The following is a 19,616-nucleotide window of genomic DNA, read 5'->3' as shown; positions in this document are numbered from 1 at the left end:
GTTGAGCTGGCCTCTGGAGATGACGACTCGGCTGCGCTGCCTCCCTCTGGGAGACCAGCGTTGCCCGAGCCGGATCCAGAGATGGCAGCTATGCTTAAAAAGGCCACCGAGGCAGTAGGGCTCGAGTGGAACGAACCACCGTGTCCCGAACCGTCTCGGTTGGATGATTGGTTTCTCTGAGGAGTTGTCAAAGACATGGACGGCACCTTTCTCTGCCAGAAATCATCTGAGTAGCTCCTCCCCCCTCACTACCCTTGATGGTGGAGCATCGAAGGGTTACGAGGCGATCCCTCCAGTGGAGCGGTTTGTTGCGATGCAGCTGTGTCAAGCTGGGTCCTCGTGGAAGGGGGATCCTCGAGAGGATCTCCCCTCTAAGGCCTGTAAGTTTTCGCCCGTTCGGACGGGCAAGGCTTACAAACCCTGTGGTTACTTGCGAACCTTCTCAGAACCTGTTTGTTTTTCCACTGACTAGAGAGCCCAGCGAACGACGTCGTTACGCCACTGTGTACGTTGCCATAGGCTACGTCTTAGCTTTCCTAGAAACGCCAAAATTCAAGCATAACAATTACAATGGCGGACTACATCGTCTTTCTGCAAATGTTTCTCCTGGCTTTGCGATCCTATATTGGGGTCAGAAGAAGACGTTTAGAACACATTTGTGCTGCTCGTCTGGATTACTATAGACGGAGATTACGTGCGAGAAGAAGTTCGACAATAACCCCGCCCCCAGCCTCCGACGTAAGGTAAAAGAACGGTTCTAGTCCAGAAAAGAGTTGGTGCCGCTTTGGAACCAATTTTCCTGGCCGAGAACCGGTTCTTTGGCTGTCGAAACACAAAGAACTGGTTCGCGAGCAGGCACCGGCTCCGAACCGGCACCAGCACTGCCTTGGTGGAAAAGGGGTAGCAGTAACAGAGGTCTGGGCGGCCCTCCGACTGCATTGGCATCCATTGCCTCGAGATGCCTGCAGTTCACCTCGCTTTGAGACACCACTGCTCAGCGAGCATGTACTGGTCTGAAAAGACAACATTGCGACCGTTGAGCTACGCTCCCCTCACATGTTGCAACTCGCCCACCACCTCCTCCTCGGAGTCAGAAGCTTCTAAGGTCGCTTCATTTCACTTATTACTGCTGGCCTGCTCAATCGTGCCGCTGTCAAGCCTCACGACAGCCTGTGGCCCAGGGAGAGTAGAGACTCCGTCCCCAGGTGGTACAGCTGTTTGGGACCCCTTCAGGGCCGCACAGTTACGTCTGTTGCCCCTCCGGACTCGTCCCCAGGTCTTGCTAGTTGCCCCTTATTGGCCCAGACAGACCTCTCCTCTACACAGCCCTTCCTGAGCATATTCTCAGGGATGGGGCATGATGACACCCATGTTTAGACCTTGGAGAGTTCCTGGTCTGGTTCTAAAAAGAACGGGACGCAGAGGTTCTGGTTACTACCGCAAGAATTGTTATGCCGTAGAGACCATCACTTCTGTGAGAGCACCACTCAAAATGAGGCAAACGCCTTAGAAGTGGAACCTATTCGTTAAATTTAGTCTTTTCTCTGTGAGGAGATCCCAAAGATGTTCGATCACTTCAGTGCTTCTTTCTTGCTAATGGGTTGGAGTGAGGGCTGTCTCCTCCACCTCAAAATGTTGTTGCCTCTGTATTGACGCACATCATGATGCAGTGGATACAAATCTCTGGAAGCACGACTTGATCGTCAGGTTCCTGAGGCGAGCAAGGAGACTGAATCTGCCTTTCTTTACTCTCTCTGGGGACTTATCTCTGGTGTTACTGCACTGCACTTCCTTGAGCCCTGCAGGCAGTGAGTTAAAAATCCTGTTTTTAGAGAAACAGTTTGCTTGTCAGAAACTCCTGCTTGCTTGGTCTCTATCTAGAGGGTAGGGACTTGCACACATTTTCGGTCAACGAATCGTGCCTGGAATTCGGGCCGGCTAACTCTCATAAAATCTGAGACCCAGGCCTGGACATGTGCCCAAGGTTCCTACCTCTCCTATGGGACCAGGTGGTGAGCCTTCAAGCGCTGCCCCGGAGGAGGCAGACCCAGCCCTGGCTTTTCTCTGTCCGTCCACTCCATTGCGGTTATACGTGCTCAGAATGCAAAGCCTGGACCTCAGATCAACTCTTGTCTGTTACAGAGACCAGCAGAAGGGAAGGTTGTCTCTAAGCAAAGGTTGGCCCACTACATGTGGTTGCCTTCATGTTGGTGAGAAAAGTTTTCCCAAGGTGCACGTGCCCACCTGGGTGGTGAGCTCCTCCTAAGTGAGAGTATTGCTCCCTCCTAGGCGTTGACACAGAGTGCCTCTCTGAACAGACTAAGAGTTGGGGGCTGGGCGACACCTATCACGCTAGCTAGAGAACTAGCCTGTGTCGAACCGCTACTTTCTGTGGGCTCCCTTCACATGAAGCCAGTTCACTGTAAGTCCGGTTCGAAGTGTCGGCTTGCTGCGCCATTCCCCTCCTATGGATTGGATACGTGCGCAATTCTTGCTCCTGTAGAGTTCCCCTTATTAGCCGAACCCTGTCGAGTTCCTCCATACCCTTCGGCAACGGACGTGGCAGAACGTCCGAAGCAAAGCCTATCACTCATATGCACTGGTTGAAACTGTGTTAGGCTGGGTCCATATGTTGCGATCCCTACGGTGGTCCCATATGTGTATTCTTCCACGGTACGGCTCCCTGCGGCGAGCCCGTGTCTTCCCTCACTGTTCGGTTTAGTCTCCCCCCTGTCATAGGCTGGCAGGCTCTGCCGTCACTGTTCGGTTGAGTCTCCCCCCTGTCATAGGCTGGAGCCACCCCAGTGACATTCCATATGCTGTTCTGCCCGGTCATCCACCCAGTCCATATGTGTATTTTCCACATGTTACTTCCCTTTGGGCAGGATGTGGCTTCCGCAGCATCCCTTCCTTCCATTGACAGGGCACGCTTCCCCAGTGGTCCTGTGGAACAGCAGTGACTTCCCTGGCGTAAGCACTGTCCCCAAATTTCGGGGGTCAGGAGGCTTTTGTCAAGGCACTGGAAGGTGGCAGCTCTAGTGGCGTTTTCAATGGGGGATCCCATTCAGTCGAGGCGTTGAACATGAACGACTGAAAGGGAACGTCTCGGTTGCGTATGCAACCCTCGTTCCCTGAAGGAGGGAATGGAGACATAGTCCCTTTGCCACTATCGCTGGACAACCGCTGACTCCGAGTTATGCTCGGCTCCTCAGCGAAAAAAGCAACTAGTGCGTGCATCCACTTCCGTATTTATGCCACGCCGCGGGGGCGGAGTGTGTAATGTGAATCACGCACGGCAATTACATTGGCTCCTTTCAATAGTACTCGAAGATGACAGGCTCCCTAAGCGTGATCCCATTCAGTCGACGTCGACTACGTCGAACGTTCCCTCCTTCAGGGAACGAGAGTTGCATACGCAATCGAGACGTTTTTAAGGGCAAGCTCCTTTAAGGCTTGTCAGTAAACGCCCACTATTATGATTGGCTAATGTCACTGCATAGAAAACGGTATCAACGGCCACTCGCTATTGCGTGTTTAAAACCACAAAAACATCGAAATCTATTGTTAAAGACAGTCATAACACCCTTTCAGAATTTCGAGTGTTAAACATTGCTTACCCAGTAGTTAAAAATGATCCAAGGTCAAACATAGTGTGAAAAGCCTACAAGTTACCCTGAAGAGTACTATTCTAGTTTACTCAGATCCTTAGGACGTTTAACGTTTCAGAGAGATCTGTAACTCTGAGATTGAGTGCCATGAACTCCTCAGTGCTGTATTAACATTCAGCATTGAAATAAGTTCCACAGAGGTTATATGTCTCTTCAAACCTCTGAAGCTGCAGAATAAACCCTGGTGTCCAACATTAGGCCACGATCTTGAGGTCTGGTTTGGGTCTGGGGTCAGCCCGCAGTCCACCCATCTGCTGCTGTTTTCTTAGAGGAAATGGATTATATTTGCATGAACAAGTTCCCCTAAAGCCAGAGCTCTTGTGTGTATTTGTAGGATTGGGATGTTTGGCTTGGCCCTGTTTTAGAAAACTCCACGGGGCTTTTACTGCAGGCCTGTGGCCACACTGCATGTGTGTGCTCCTCTGTGCAGTGGATTTGCATAGGACATCTGTGTGTTAGAAGAGAACCGTATGGTGTTCTGGTTACTGTCAGCTAGAGATGGCCGCTCTCAGGGTCTCTGGAGAGGAACTGCTGGTGTTTTTGCTGTATAGGAAATTGCAGAGTGCAAAATGTATTGTTGAGCAGTTTGTACATGTGGAGCGAATGAGTCGAGTCAGACTGGCGTATTGAGATTTGCAGGTTTAAGCCTACAGTTCAACTCTGTGAGGTCTGAATGTGATTAGATTTGTGCAGTTGTATTTGAAAGGTCTTTTACATTTCTTTATGTTAGATTAGTTCCAGTGAAACATACAGGATTTTTTTTTCAGGTTCTTGTTGAGCCTTAGTACCATTAAAGGGATAGTTCATTATAATTAAACCCACACAATCATAATTGTATTAGCTGCATATCATTGCACACCTGTATGACTTTGTTTCTTCCAGAATGTGACTGTCACGTATTATATGTTGTGTTGCCATCCAAAAGACACTTATTTTGATAATCTTGTACTCTGATTTTTCATTCACATTTCCCTTTTTGTTTATTTCCGGTGTGTGTTGGTGACCTTGGTTTCTAAGTATGTTCTCATCTTGTTCCCTTTGTTACTTATTTTGTTCATCTGTGTCTTATTTACTTCCTCGTTTACTCAATGTATTTATAGCCCTGTGTTTCAGTTCAGTCTTTGTTGGTTGTTGTCTTTGTACTTTCATGCAAAGCTGTTATTTGTATTATTGTTCTTTTAGTCTTTCTGGATTATCGTTTCGTTTTGAAATGAACAATATCTTATTGTTTTTAAAATTAAGCAGCAATTAGTAGTGATGGATGAAACAAAGCTTTTTAAAACTTTGAATAAATTGAACCATTTACAAAATGATTCACTGAATTGTAGTCTTTGAAACACCACAGGTTGGCTGCAACTGTGGGTCAAAATGATGTGAATGCAGTGAAAAACATGTAAAATGACATCATTCAAAAAACATCTTCAAATGTTTTCATGAAAGTATAATCTATTAAATGTAAGCTACAAATTATTAAAGGTGTAGCAAGCTATTTTCATTAAATTTATCAGGAAAATAGATGAGGTAAAACACAGGGTTTGCTCTGTATGAGTCGAGATTCTCTTTATCTGTGCTAATGCGACAGATAATTCTGATGAAATGTAAAAAAAAAAAAAAACTCAAATGAGAACAATTGTGATAAATAATAATGATTATAATTTTTCAGCAAAACAATCTTTATTATCAGTTGAGCCATTATCTTGATTTAAGGCTATTTAGGGCCCGAGCACCGATGGTGTGAGGACCCTCTTGGAATTGCTCTGTTTATTATTATTATTCTTCTCCGCATTTAATTGCATTTTTGAGGGCCTAAACATGCTCGAAAACTCACGAAACTTTGCACACGCGTCAGAACTGGCGAAAATTTACATCTGATATAGGTTTCAGAATTGGGCGGGGCAAAATGGCTCGATAGCGCCACCTATAAAAGTTCAACGGAGTGCGCCTCCCGCTGTGTTCCACGTACGTGTACGAAATTCGGTACATATGTGTAAGGACCTAATACCTACAAAAAAGTCTCTTGGAGCATAGCTCTAAACACAACAGGAAGTCAGCCATTTTCAACTTCCTCTCTGATTTTTGTGCACTTTTTGCCATTTTCAGGCCTCGTACTTTAACGAACTCCTCCTACAGTTTTAATCTGATCATCTTCAAATTTGGTGAGTGTAATCTTAAGGCCTTTGCGACGTTAAATTGCGAAGATCTTGAGTTTTCGTCGAAGGGCGGGTCCTCGGCGGCCTGACAAATTTTGATGTTTCGCCATGAAACAGGAAGTTGCTGTAACTCAGGCATGGAATGTCCAATCTGCCCCAAACTTCACACTTTTGATAAGCGTTCTGTCCTGAACACATGACCATGCTCATATTCAGTTACAGTCATAGCGCCACCTGCTGGCAACAGGAAGTGACATGTTTAACACTCTTGTGGACTCCTGATAACATATAAAAAAGTGCCAGCAAGTGCTAAACATGCTAACAACTTACTAGAAACATGCTAGCAAACACTTAGCTAAGTGCTAAAGCATGCTATTACTGCAATTAAATAGGAATTTGCTGTAACTCAGGCACGGAATGTCCAGTCTGCCCCAAACTTCACACGTTTGATAAGAGTCATGGCCTGAACACATCTACATGAGAATATTCAGTTATAGTAATAGCGCCACCTACTGGTAACAGGAAGTGTCATGTTTAACACGTTGATGCCGTTCTAGCAACATGTTAAAAATGCCATTGACTTCTAAAAATGCTAGAAACATGTTAAAACATGCTAGCAATACTTAGCTAAGTGCTAAAGCATGCTAATTCAATGAAACAGGATGTTGTTGTTACTCAAGAAGGCAATGTCCAATCTGCGCCAAACTTCACACTTTTGATAAGCGTTCTGTCCTGAACACATGACCATGCTCATATTCAGTTACAGTCATAGCGCCACCTGCTGGCAACAGGAAGTGACATGTTAAACACTGTTGTGGACTCCTGATAACATATAAAAAAGTGCCAGCAAGTGCTAAACATGCTAACAACATACTAGAAACATGTTAGCAAACACTTAGCTAAGTGCTAAAGCATGCTATTGCTGCAAATAAATAGGAAGTTGCTGTAACTAAGGCATGGAATGTCCAATCTGCCCCAAACTTCACACTTTTGATAAGCGTTCTGTCCTGAACACATGACCATGCTCATATTCAGTTATAGTCATAGCGCCACCTGCTGGCAACAGGAAGTGACATGTTTAACACTCTTGTGGACTCCTGATAACATATAAAAAAGTGCCAGCAAGTGCTAAACATGCTAACAACATACTAGAAACATGCTAAAACATGCTAGCAAACACTTAGCTAAGTGCTAAAGCATGCTATTACTGCAATTAAATAGAAATTTGTTGTAACTCAGGCACAGAATGTCCAATCTGCCCCAGACTTCACACGTTTGATAAGAGTCATGGCCTGAACACATCTACATGAGAATATTCAGTTATAGTAATAGCGCCACCTACTGGTAACAGGAAGTGTCATGTTTAACACGTTGATGCCGTTCTAGCAACATGTTAAAAATGCCATTGACTTCTAAAAATGCTAGAAACATGTTAAAACATGCTAGCAATACTTAGCTAAGTGCTAAAGCATGCTAATTCAATGAAACAGGATGTTGTTGTTACTCAAGAAGGCAATGTCCAATCTGCGCCAAACTTCACACTTTTGATAAGCGTTCTGTCCTGAACACATGACCATGCTCATTCAGTTACAGTCATAGCACCACCTGCTGGCAACAGGAAGTGACATGTTAAACACTGTTGTGGACTCCTGATAACATATAAAAAAGTGCCAGCAAGTGCTAAACATGCTAACAACGTACTAGAAACATGTTAGCAAACACTTAGCTAAGTGCTAAAGCATGCTATTGCTGCAATTAAATAGGAATTTGCTGTAACACAGGCATGGAATGTCCAATCTGCTCCAAACTTAATATGTAACATGCAAGAAACATGCTAGCAACACATAGCTAAGTTCTAAAGCATGCTAGAAATGCTAAAGGAAGTTGTTGTAACTTAGGCATACAATGTCCAATCTACCCCAAACTTCACACGTTTGATAATAGTTATCTCCTGAACACAAGTCCATGCTCATATTCAGATATAGTCATAGCGCCGCCTGCTGGCAACAGGAAGTGACGTTTAACACTATTCTGGACTCCTAATAACATATAAAAAAGTGTCACCAACTGCTAAACATGTTAGCAACATACTAGAAACATGCAATCAAATACTTAGCTAAGTGTTAAAGCATCCTATTACTGCAATATGAATTTGCTGTAACTCAGGCATGCAATGTCCAATCTACCCCAAAATTAATATGTAATATGCTAGAAACATCATAAAACCTGCTAGAAATGCTAAAGGAAGTTGTTGTAACTCAAGCATACAATGTTCAATCTGCCCCAAACTTCACATGTTTGATAAAAGTCCTGCACTGAACACATCTACATAGCGATGTTCAGATATAGACATAGCCCCACCTACTGGCAACAGAAACTGACATGGTTAACAAAGTAATGCAGTACTAACCACATAACTATTGTGTACTAAGCATGCTAAAAAACATACTAAACATGCTAGCAACTACTATATATACCTCCTTAAATGCACATTGTCCAACCATGCTCTGTCTTCCTAAAGCCACCGGGTGGCGGCGGCACGGGTGCGAGGGCCCTTTCATCGCTGCTTGCAGCTTTAATTGTGGAAATATTTCCTTCATCTTTAACTTTCAAATCGTATTTGTTCACGCAAGGTTTTCAATGCTGATCAATCACGTCTCACAACAACCAATGTTTAGACTAATAAATTTGCATGTTCCAAATGCCCAGATTCTCCTCAAGTTTTTTCTAGATCTTAAAGTCCCATAAAACTCATCTTTGATCACCAAAATGACATATTTAAATGTTTTTTCCTTGAAAGTTTTTATTCATGCTCTAAAATAGCTTGAATGTAACTCTACACCCTTGCCTCATTTAGTATACGCGGTTCTATGAATATGTAAATGAGCCCTGCCTCCACTCACACCAGCTCAGAGATCCACTGGTTGAGGATCACACGTTGATCTGATTGGTTACAAGGTAGTTTGTGACGTCAGAAACACCAGCGATTTCAAAGCGTGTTTTTGGTTCACTGCAGTTTTAAGGAGAAAATACTCAGCAATGGTGTTGACTTATAAATTTGCCCGTTTGTCTTAAAGCTTTTTAAAAACACCACAGACATATGAACAACATTAAAAGCTCAATGTTCACCACAGGGGGACTTTAAGGTCGATAAAGTTTTCTCCTAAGCGAAAGATAAAAAAATGTTTCCGTTAGTATATCAGGGCCTTTATTTTCAGTAGTTACTTCGTTGTATTCATTGTAGCGTATATGATCCTCGATCAGAGATCCTTTTCGGTGTTGTACTCTCACAAGTATTACAGTCTTTCAAATAGGTTTGCCACTCTTTCAACATTAGCTTGACCTCAGGGCAGCGCTGTGTTAGGCCGACAAAATCCCTTGCTGCTTTTCCAACTGTGATATTGGGTCTTAGTCACACTAAACCGGCCCAGCAGACCATCTCCTGGTTAAAGTGACCCACATAGAAGAACCCAAAGCCCTTTAAAGTGGACAGAACGAACGTGACTCTCAAACCGCCTCCGGTCAAGATGTGGGCAGGGCATCTCCGACTGGAACGATCACATTTGCCTTTTTACCGTGCTGAGTTTCAAGAATATTTCATATTTTTTTTAAAGAGCAGAGAGCGTCTGAATAAGAGATGAAGTACAAGGAAAAGCCAGGAGATACGAAGGCGCTTTCCTCAGCAGAAGTCAGCTCGTGTAGAGACTGCTGTCTGACAACTTTGATTGTCCCCTGTGCCGACAGCTTCACACACATGCGCTGGGATGAAAGGTGTCATACCGAAGCAGGGATTGCTTTATAATCCAGGGCACATTGACTATTCTGGTCAATAGAAAGGCAACACAAGTGGCAGCTTGGGCCGCTGTTCTCTGTGAGAATCTTGCTGGGCTTAATTTTCAAAGTGAATGCACAGGGCTTTCTTTCTCTTTTTTCCCTGTCTCTCATTCGGCAGCTTGTGTCAGAAGCACATGTGAGGAGAGATGCTGGGTGTCATCCTTTTTCACAGGCCTGTGAGTTAACAGACAGATTGACCTGATGGGAAGTGTGCACACACACACACGTGCACACACACACACACACACACACACACACGCACACGCGCGCACGCACACACGATTTCCTTTCATTCATGTCCTGACCTCTCTTTTGGTTTCTGTGTTCTCTCTGTAGAAACGTACTCATGTACTGAAAGGTTTTTTTTTTCTTCACAGTTTAAATTATTGTAATAATGTTTTCCCCAAAGTTAATATTGAATGTATTTTGTAAATAGACATAAAACATTAATTTGCTAAATATACTGTTTTTGAGTTAGTTATTTATGTAATCCTATTGTTTGAGTGAATTTTTACCACAATAGTGGTATTAAAAAAATCATTAAATGTAATTGTATTAGAATATCTGTCAATTAGCATGTCTCCATTCATCACTATTGCATTTTAATGGGTTATATATAAAAAAAAAATATAAAAAAAATAACATTATATTAGGGTTGTTGATTAATTAAAAAATAACTAATCAATCATATAGGTTTATGTAAAAATGTAAAATGATACACACCAAACATTAAAATGTTTAACCAAATATATATTTTCACATGAAATCTCCAAATGAATGTAGAAACAGCATAAAGACATTATTTTAAATATTTAATATTTAAAACATGTTTAATGGCATCTTTATACTAAAGTAATATGGATGAAGGCCTCTATTACTGATAGCTATACTGATACGGACACCTCTACTATTTATTTTATTTTATTTTATTGCGTAATTATAATAAATTTAATTCAAACGCAATTAAATATAATTTAATTGGGTAATTAGAGCCATTCAACTTTACAGGAAAATTGACAGCGAGGTCTAAAAACATTATTCACAAACCCATTGTAATATATGTCACATTTAGCTTTGTCTTCCTTCGGATGAGACATTAAACTGAGGTCCTGACTCTCTGTGGTCATTAAAACATCAATCCTAGGATGTCCTTCGAAAAAAAGAGTAGGGGTGTAACCCCGGCATCCTGACCAATCTTGCCCAATGGCCTTTTTCCATCTAGGCCTCCTAATCCTCCCCATATATATACTGATTGGCTCTATCACTCTCCTCTCCACCAATAAGCTGGTGTGTGGTGGGCGTTCTGGCGCAATATGGCACAATATGCATTGCCTTCTATTGTTAAGCACTTTGAGTGCTGAGAAAAGCGCAACATAAATGTAATGAATTATATACAAAAATATATCAGCTCTCTCCATTTGAATGAGAGGTAATTTTTACCAACTCTAAAGGTGAAGTATGTTAGATTTTCTTATGTTAAAATACATTCTCTAAACCCAGTTTATTGTTCATTGACTACTATTATATGCAGTTCATGGGTTACCGCCTCCAGAAGTGTAAACGCTGAGGCTCCCAGTTACCACCAAAACATTGAGAGCGATCCGCTCAGATCCGTCAATCTCTTTCCAGATAAATCTACAGACTTTATGTAGCCCCGCCCCTTTTCAGCGCTGCGATCGTTGTCTTTCGTCTTCCGGTCTGTATTTTCACAGCGATCTTACGTATTTATGAATGAAGGGCTCGTTTTAAAATCTTCCCGGTCTACTGACATTTGTTTAGACATCTGCTTTAAACATCAACAAACGTTAACTTTACAATAAGGTAAATCCACTTCACCAGCTCATTACTCCGCTACAGCGATGCCATAGAAATATACAGAGCGACCGCAAAAACGGAAGTTCAAAGACAATATTCTAAAGATGACTGTGCGCTTGTTTCTCTGGCACATACGGTCTATAGAGTGAGTTTGGGTCTCGGCTACTGATTTACGCAGAGCCAGAGTGTGTTTAGCCGGTGTAAGACCATGGCTGACGCGATACGTGGGAAAAGAAATTCAGAAGTGAAAACACGGAATGGAGCCAAGTGGAATGGATTTGAGGAAGCAGCAGCGTGGGAGTCTGTAGACAAAACGTGGAATAGAGTTTATTAGGGCATTCCTTAAGTGGAATGGATTTGACTGACGGTTCTCTGAAAAGTGTCTGAAAAGACATATGCACTGAATTAGAGACAGAAAAAGTGAGTGGGTCCAATAGCATTGGTCTTCAAGAGTGGGTGGGTCTTGTCCCACCCACATACACTGTTTCCGACGCCCATGGGTTTACTATAGAGTGGTGCAGGTATGACTTCACTTTGTAGGCCAACTGACAGTTAGCATCATACTGGTTCCCTCGAGAAAAACCCAATAGGATTTTCCCGTAGGCTTTTAAATTATAGCAAAAAACAAGCTCTGTGATCAACAAAAGTTTATCATACTTGCATGTTTTGTCCATCAAGATAATTATCACAGATGAACACAACTTTTATGAACTTTGAAGCCTAAATGCAGTCACCAGAAGTGAAAAGGCTATAAACGAACTACACCACTGTCCCAAGATTTCAATGTCACTAAGCTTCCGACAACTCTTTCAGTTTTTATCTAAAAACATTTTCCCAGAACGCTTGGGTTAGAATAGTTTAAGTGCACAATTATAAGCATAAAGATGCTGTAAAAGCGAACTGAGCTTACATGTTCGGTGTGATGGCGTTTAATCTCCTCGATAGCCTCTGTACTCCCATTTAGCCACTTGTTAGCAACCGCCTTTTTCAAGACACGTAACAGCTTAAAAAATCACGAGTGGGGTAAAACTGATGTATTTTATTTTATAGAATAAAACATGAAAGTGTCTTGAGCTTGTGTTTACCACAGACCTAATTTCAGCTATTTAACCAAAATCCCATTAAGAAAACCCATTGACTGTGGAACGATGGAAACGGAAGTGCTAAAATGCAACTCGCTTCTGCGTTTTGGCCAACAAAGTGTTGTCACGCCTGCACCACTCTATTAGCAAGATGCATGCGTTCATTCAAGGCAGAGTGTTTGTACGCTCTATAGACAGATGTTGGTTGAATGTCAGTTATGGGTTTTTTGGTTCATGTTTCTTTTTTCATGTACTTATTTCATGTTTTGTGGAGATATTAGTAAGGTGTGCTGTTTGCAATTGAGCAATTTCAAACCTAAAATATTTTTTGTTTGCACAAAACATGAAAGTCTATTCGTTTTTCATTTATAATGTGTGATTTGTTACAAGGCACACAAGTGATTCTACTAGAATTTTCTCGGTTATCTATTCAAATTATAAGTATATGAATTGAAAACTTACTGTGACGGGGTTGAAATGATGTTGTGCTTCAGGGTTAAGTTTATAGAGTTAATTGGAGTTGGGGGAAATAGTTTAGAAAATGACCATTGAAAACCCTGTGTTCGTTTAACACTGAATATTGGGAATGTTGGGAATTTACAATGAAATATTAGGTGGAGGTGTCAAGAAATCAAGAAGTCATTATGTGATTAATTTACATGCATACACAGACACTGCTTCTCTCCACTGCTTCTCTCCACTGTGTGTGTGTGTGGGGGGGGGGGGGGGGGGGGGTGAGACACATACACTATGTGTGTGTGTCAGTGTGCGTAGGTGCGCTATAAGCTGACTTCAGGGTAGATCCCCTTCATCAGACCATGATGTGTGTGTGAAAAGCGTGAAAATGCACTTATGCATTGCATGCTTGTTCCACTTGCACTAATTCATTTTGACAAATGTCCTTTAATAATCTGCACTGAGAGATGAGAGAGAGGGAGGAGGAGAACGTCTCAGACAGACAGACAGGACTAGGAAGAGAAAGAGAGTGGTTAGGAAAACTGACAGGCTGAGCGAAACAGAAGTTCTTTCATTTGTGTTTAGCATGATGTCATGTGACCTGACAGACACTTTATCACGGCAATTAGACCAGCAGTACCTGAGACTCGCTCAATGATCCCAGTTATAGTGTCTCTTTTACCCCTCTTCCACCAACAAAAATAAATAATGCTGACGACTGACTATAGTCACTTTCACATAGGGCTGGGTATCGATTCAGATGTTACAATTCGATTCGATTTCGATTCGCAAGCTCTAATTCGATTCGATTTCGATTCTCGATTCGATTTTCGATTTCGATTCTCGATTCGATTTTTCCAATTTCGATTCTAAATTAATTTCGATTCGACTCACTCAATGAATATTAAATACAAATCCTATATTTATTAAAAAAAGAAAAAGAAAAGAAAAAAAGTGAACAAGTTTTCAACTGTTTAATTAATAAAAAGAAATTAAGAGCTACAAACCTGTATATTAAACTCTTTTTATTTTAGGTACATTTGGGTACATTAAAACAGAACCCAACTCTATATTTCAAATGCATACAATGAATAGACAGGATTTTGATGCAAGATGAAAAATTGATGCTGAAAATTGGACAAGTCAGAACAGTCGCATGTCTTGATCAAACAGGTTAACAATCCTCACATAAACCCACATATAAAAACGTTGCATATAATATAATATGTGCCCTTCCTGTCTAACAGCTAGGCCATACAGAAATTGAATAAAATTATCAAACAGTCTGTGTTGCATTAATTATAAATTATATATTGACTAATCAAAGTTACAAAAGTTCTTTATTCAAGAGCAGTGAGTGTTTTTCTCTGTTCTCTTTGTTCTTTGATTAACTTAAATGACAGAGATAATTAGTGGCTACAGTGTACTGTCCCTTTAAGACCAGCCGCTGTTGACAGAGACGCGGAACTCACACGCGGACTCATTCTCTCACGAGGCACAACTCTTCACGTTCGTCATAAGACTGCTCTTATGTTATAAAGATACTCGACAAAAATACATTTTGGCATAATTGTGTGTGTTCTTCGTTCAAGCGCGAAAGATAATTCTATTCTGTGCTGTCTTGTGCGCACGCACGATATCATCGCAAGTTTTTCTGTCACAGTCACGACAGCATTTTGGCAGCATTTTGGTCATATAGCCTAATTGCGTATAGGCTTGTCATAGCGATTGCGATATGATTAAACGTGCAGCACTAATTGAGGTTATTTTATGATTTAGATAAAACTACCATAAAATCTCACAGCATTAGCTATAAAATTGAGTTTGCAAGCCTATGAACAGTGGAGGAAAACTAATACATAAAGATGGAAAAAAATCGATTCTTGGCGTTTGAGAATCGATTTTGAATCGACCACATTTTAAAAAACGATTAATCGAAAAATCGATTTTTTTGCCCAGCCCTACTTTCACATATACAGCCTTTCTCGGAAAATAAGCATAGTTTTTACCATTTAGAGATCATGTGTGATCAGGACCAGTTAAGAATTCTGACAATTTTCCAGGTTGAGAAATTATATTTCCTCAAAAAAGCATGTTATGATCTTATCGTGAAAAATTAATTCACATGTATGGTTCTTTAAAAAAAAATTGTTCGGCAAGCTCGCATTCAGTATTGCGTCCATCCAGTCAAAATCTGATGGACAGAACCAAGTCGCCACGCTATTTTTTATTTTTTTTATAATCTGTTTTACTTGGATGTAAGTCACAACTCGCAAGAAAAGATCTGTCGCTATTTCCGTTACGCTGTGACTTTAAGGTTATTTTTGATGATTGGCATCACAGAGTTTACCAGTATTTTGGTGCTAATATGTGAATGACATCTTGAAGGGATACTCCAACCAGTTTTTTTTATTATTTTATCATTTACTCATATACACATGCTGTTCCAGATGTACAACTTTCTTTCTTCAGATGAACACGTACTGTATATGTTTACGCTGAGCAAGAACTGTGTTTGATACTTGGATACTAGAAGCAATGGTTAATAGTTTAAAAAGTTTAAAATATAAGTATTTTTCCTACACGCACAGTGTTTTGCTTCATTGATTGATCAACTGGTGTCGTATGGATTACCGTTGCGTTTATTTTGTGTGGTTTTTATAGCGTCCACTTTTGGGTTAATGTGCACTGGGATTATCTGGACTCACAAAGATGGATTATTTTTCTAAAAAAAAATGTTTGTGTTCATCTGAAGAAAGTAAGTCATATACACTTGGGACGGCATAATGGTGAATGATGTAAATGATGAGAGAATTCTTATTTCTTATTCTTATTATAAAGAGTGTCTCTTTAACCATAAAAAGACAGTAAGCCGTTGCTTGTGTGAATAGCTGGTATACATTTAGCAGAAAGGCGATCCAAGTATTTAGCAGGTTTAATGTGTTTAATTTAGTTCTCATTCAACAGTGTCAGTACAGACAGATCAATGATATTGTTGAATATTATCTGGAGTTTGTTTATTAAGCGTGCAGGGCAACCACCAAGTAGATCATTACAATAATCTAGCCTTGAGGTCATGAACACTTGAACTAGCTTTTCTGCATTTGTCATTGAGAGCATATGTCATAATTTACATGCATTTTAAAGATGGAAAAATGCGGCTTTACAGATGCTAGAAGTGTGGAATTAAAATGAAAGATTGGTTTCAAAGAGCACACCCAGGCTCCTAATCCTAAATGACGATGAAGACTTGACAGAGCAGCCATCAAGTGTCAGGGTCAGTTCACACAGAACGCGTTTTTCCATTCCAATCCAATGCACTACTTTTCCTTTTTTTTAAGTGAACACGTGCTAGACGGACATGTATGACTGCTGCGCTTGCATCTCACCTCTTTTGCAGCATCTCGTGCATCTCAACTTTTAAAAAATGCATCTCTAGACCAAAACAGCAAAACTGCATTCTGTGTGAACCAGACAGTATTCTAGGTTATTACGTGCGGAGGGTTTTGGTCCAATAATTAGAATTAAGTTTTTAGTTTTTTCAGAATTAAGTGGTAGGATTACTCTGGACTACTAGTCTAAGAATTACTTGAATTACTAATTCTTTATATCAACTATGCATTCTAAATAAGTTGATTCAGCATCTTTATGCTATCACAAGCCGCTTTTGATATAATGGTAAATTATTTTAAGCAAATATCCAAGGAATAAAACTGTATACCAATCAGTATTCATAAAAGATTCTTTTATTTCAAATGAACAGGGAAAAAAATGTTGCTGGAGTAAATGTGCAGCATGAAACAATAGCATCAGTTTATTCATGCGCAGACAGAGTTTTTGATAATGATTTGAGTCGTTTTTTTCTTTTGGAAATACACGGGATGAGACCGAGCACCGGATCCAGCACCAGCACCAGTCAGTGGAAAAGAGTTACGCAGGGAGCCAGTTCCCAGTGCTGTGTCAGTGTTTTGACTACAGCAGAGACAACATTAACCAGCAGCCTACACTTGTAATCCCATTGGAAGGAGCGTGGGATTCCTGAGCTATGGTTAGATCTGAAACAACTCAATTAATCCCTGACAAATAGAGCAATTAAACATGATCTGCTCTGAACGCAGGGAACCATGCGTGCTCATTCACACGAGACGGTCATTACGAAACAAGTGTGGCGATGGGAAGAAGAACGATAATTGTTTTCTTGACTTATTGTTTGTTTGTTTGTTTCAGCCTGTGACCCTTTCTAATCTGTCATCTGCTGTATTACTGGGGCGCAGACTACAGGAACAACAGATGTTTCATTTCCCTAGATTCCTTCAGACTTCACACACACACACACACACACACTAAAGCGCTGCAGCTACAGTTGCGATCCGCTCGCTGTTTCTGCGGTGGGTATTTTTCTAAAGGTGTGTGGCACATCTGTGCTGCCATTGTTTATTCATGCGCCGGAGCCTTTGAAACGTGCTAAAATGCTTCCCACTCATTATAAAACTCCTGCCACCCATGGATTAGCACTTTGATGTCACCAATCCGGCTTCAAAGGCTCCTTCAGTACCATTAATCAGAGTTTAGTCTCTGAAGACCCAGCCAGGGAAAACATTTGGACATCTTGTGCAGAAACTTTTGAAAAGCTCAGACGGTGCTGCATATGCAACAGTGGGGTTTCATATCCCAAAGACGTGTGTGTGCGTGTTTAAGAGGAAGCAGAAAGAGAGTGTATTAACGATAGGGAGAAAGAGAGATGATAGACAGTGATGCCTCACTCTGATCCTGAACACTTTCAGCACTTGGATATTAGACTGTGCATAGGTCACAAGGTCAACACAGCTCCTTTGAGGCTGTCTGTTAAAGGTGCACTTAAAGGAGGGTTTTTTTAATCTATTTCTGTCATGACAACTCTCTGTGAGATTGTCATGGTAATGGATAATGTTAATGTATTTGGTGTTGGCGGAATAGATTTGCTATGCTGCTGCAGAGCAAGTATAGTGACTTAATAGATAATGTTAATGTATCTGTTGATTATTGCTGCTGTGAGCATGTAAGACATGCTGCTGCTTCACTTATAACATACATGAAATACCCCCGTAGCAGATCTATACAGGTGGAGCTGGGGAAGGTGGAGGGTTTCTGAAAGCGCCCTGCAGGCTGCTAAAAGCAAACAATGCCAAGTATTTGAATGTTGAGCAGCAAGCTCATTGGCCGCTGATCAAGCGGCAACATTCAAATCTGAAAAATGAAGCCTACCCGGAAGTGCGAAAAACTGCAATACATCGAAAATCCGCTAGGGGCAGGTCCCAAAAGGGAGCAAATGTCCATACACCCCCATGTTAAAATGTCCGTTTTCACAGCATAAATTCATGTTTTTACAGGTTGGTCCCATGGACTTTTATTGTATTTTTCGATAGGTTCCGAGTGCCTGACAACTGTGAGGGGGGTGAATTTTTTTCTAACTCGTTAGTTTAGATCGTATTTAGATATAAAATGTATGACAAATAAGGGCGCGATTGACAGCTTGATTGACAGCTGACAACGAGCATAGGCTGCGCCGAGTGGAATTCCTGAAATTTGACGTCTCGGCCATGATCTGACACAACACATCATACCTGTAAGTTATCCTTTCTGAACATTTGTATTGAAATATGGCGCCGCCCATACCCCCCATAAACGGCCTCAAAACCGTTCTTCAGAAGTCTATGGGTGACGTCACAGACGCTTTGTCCATATTTTTTACAGTCTATGCCGCTGATGCAACAGCAACCAATCAGTTGTGCTATGTAGATAACAATGTGATCACTAATGGATTGAGTTAAGGACCTATCAGCCAGCGCCATCTAGAGTTTCATGACAGATCTTTGTGTTTATTTATTTTTGAACACTGACGTAGTTAAATTACAGGGTAATTGAAGGTTACTGTTGGTCTACAATGTGGTCCTTTACTTTACAGGTCCAGAAAGGCAAAGACTCTTGTGTTGTTTTTTGTAAATAACACTCAATGGTATGTTATTTAGAATTAAATGAAAATGTATTATAATTTAAATGTACATTAAATAAACTAAACTTTAGCACCCATTTAAGTAGGACTTAAGTAGATATTTATTTGGAATTTTAATAATTCCAATGTCTTTGAAAATATTGTTAAATTGTACTGCCAAATATACTAACAAGCATTTATGGTCTGAGAACATATTTTAACATCATGCGTAGCCTATTTATATTCTGTATAATTTTTAATAAAATCATAAAATTTGATGCAAGGCATCAGGCGTTTCCATCACGCGAAAAGACTGACGTGAGTCACGCGACACTCGTGTAGGGGATTCACATCGCGCCCCTGTATGTTGCTTTGTATAAAATTGAACGATATACAGCACAATAACGAATGAATGGATAAAATAGAATGAACACAAACCTGTATTTTACTGAAGACGTGCACCATTTTGACGGAGCTGCACTGATCTCTCCTGAAAGAGGTCACAAAAAGCTTGCGATAAGTAACTCAATCCCTGGGTTGTTATGTCTGACCCAAGATCTGGGTAACAACACTAGAAAACTACCCAAACACTGGGTTGTTACATCTGACCCAGGTGCTGGGTAACACAAAAATTACCCAA

General features: G+C 41.1%; 1 protein-coding gene and 1 long non-coding RNA gene across 6 annotated transcripts in view; both read left to right on the top strand.

Annotated features, from left to right (window-relative positions):
• Nucleotides 1–19,616, top strand: part of myo3b (myosin IIIB) — a gene marked incomplete at its 3' end in the record, with an annotated part of 170,651 nt that overhangs the window by 65,904 nt on the left and 85,131 nt on the right. The gene's annotated exons all lie outside the window — the stretch shown is intronic.
• Nucleotides 1,436–2,837, top strand: LOC309503577. The gene is made up of 2 exons (XR_014207748.1): nucleotides 1,436–2,696; nucleotides 2,748–2,837. It is a non-coding gene; the product is annotated as an uncharacterized lncRNA (long non-coding RNA).

The sequence above is a fragment of the Leuciscus leuciscus genome (genome assembly GCF_965113295.1).
Source record: "Leuciscus leuciscus genome assembly, chromosome: 7".
Classification (NCBI taxonomy): Eukaryota; Metazoa; Chordata; class Actinopteri; order Cypriniformes; family Leuciscidae; genus Leuciscus; species Leuciscus leuciscus.
Note: the sequence above shows the minus strand (reverse complement) of the source record. Positions and strands in the feature narration are given on the sequence as shown.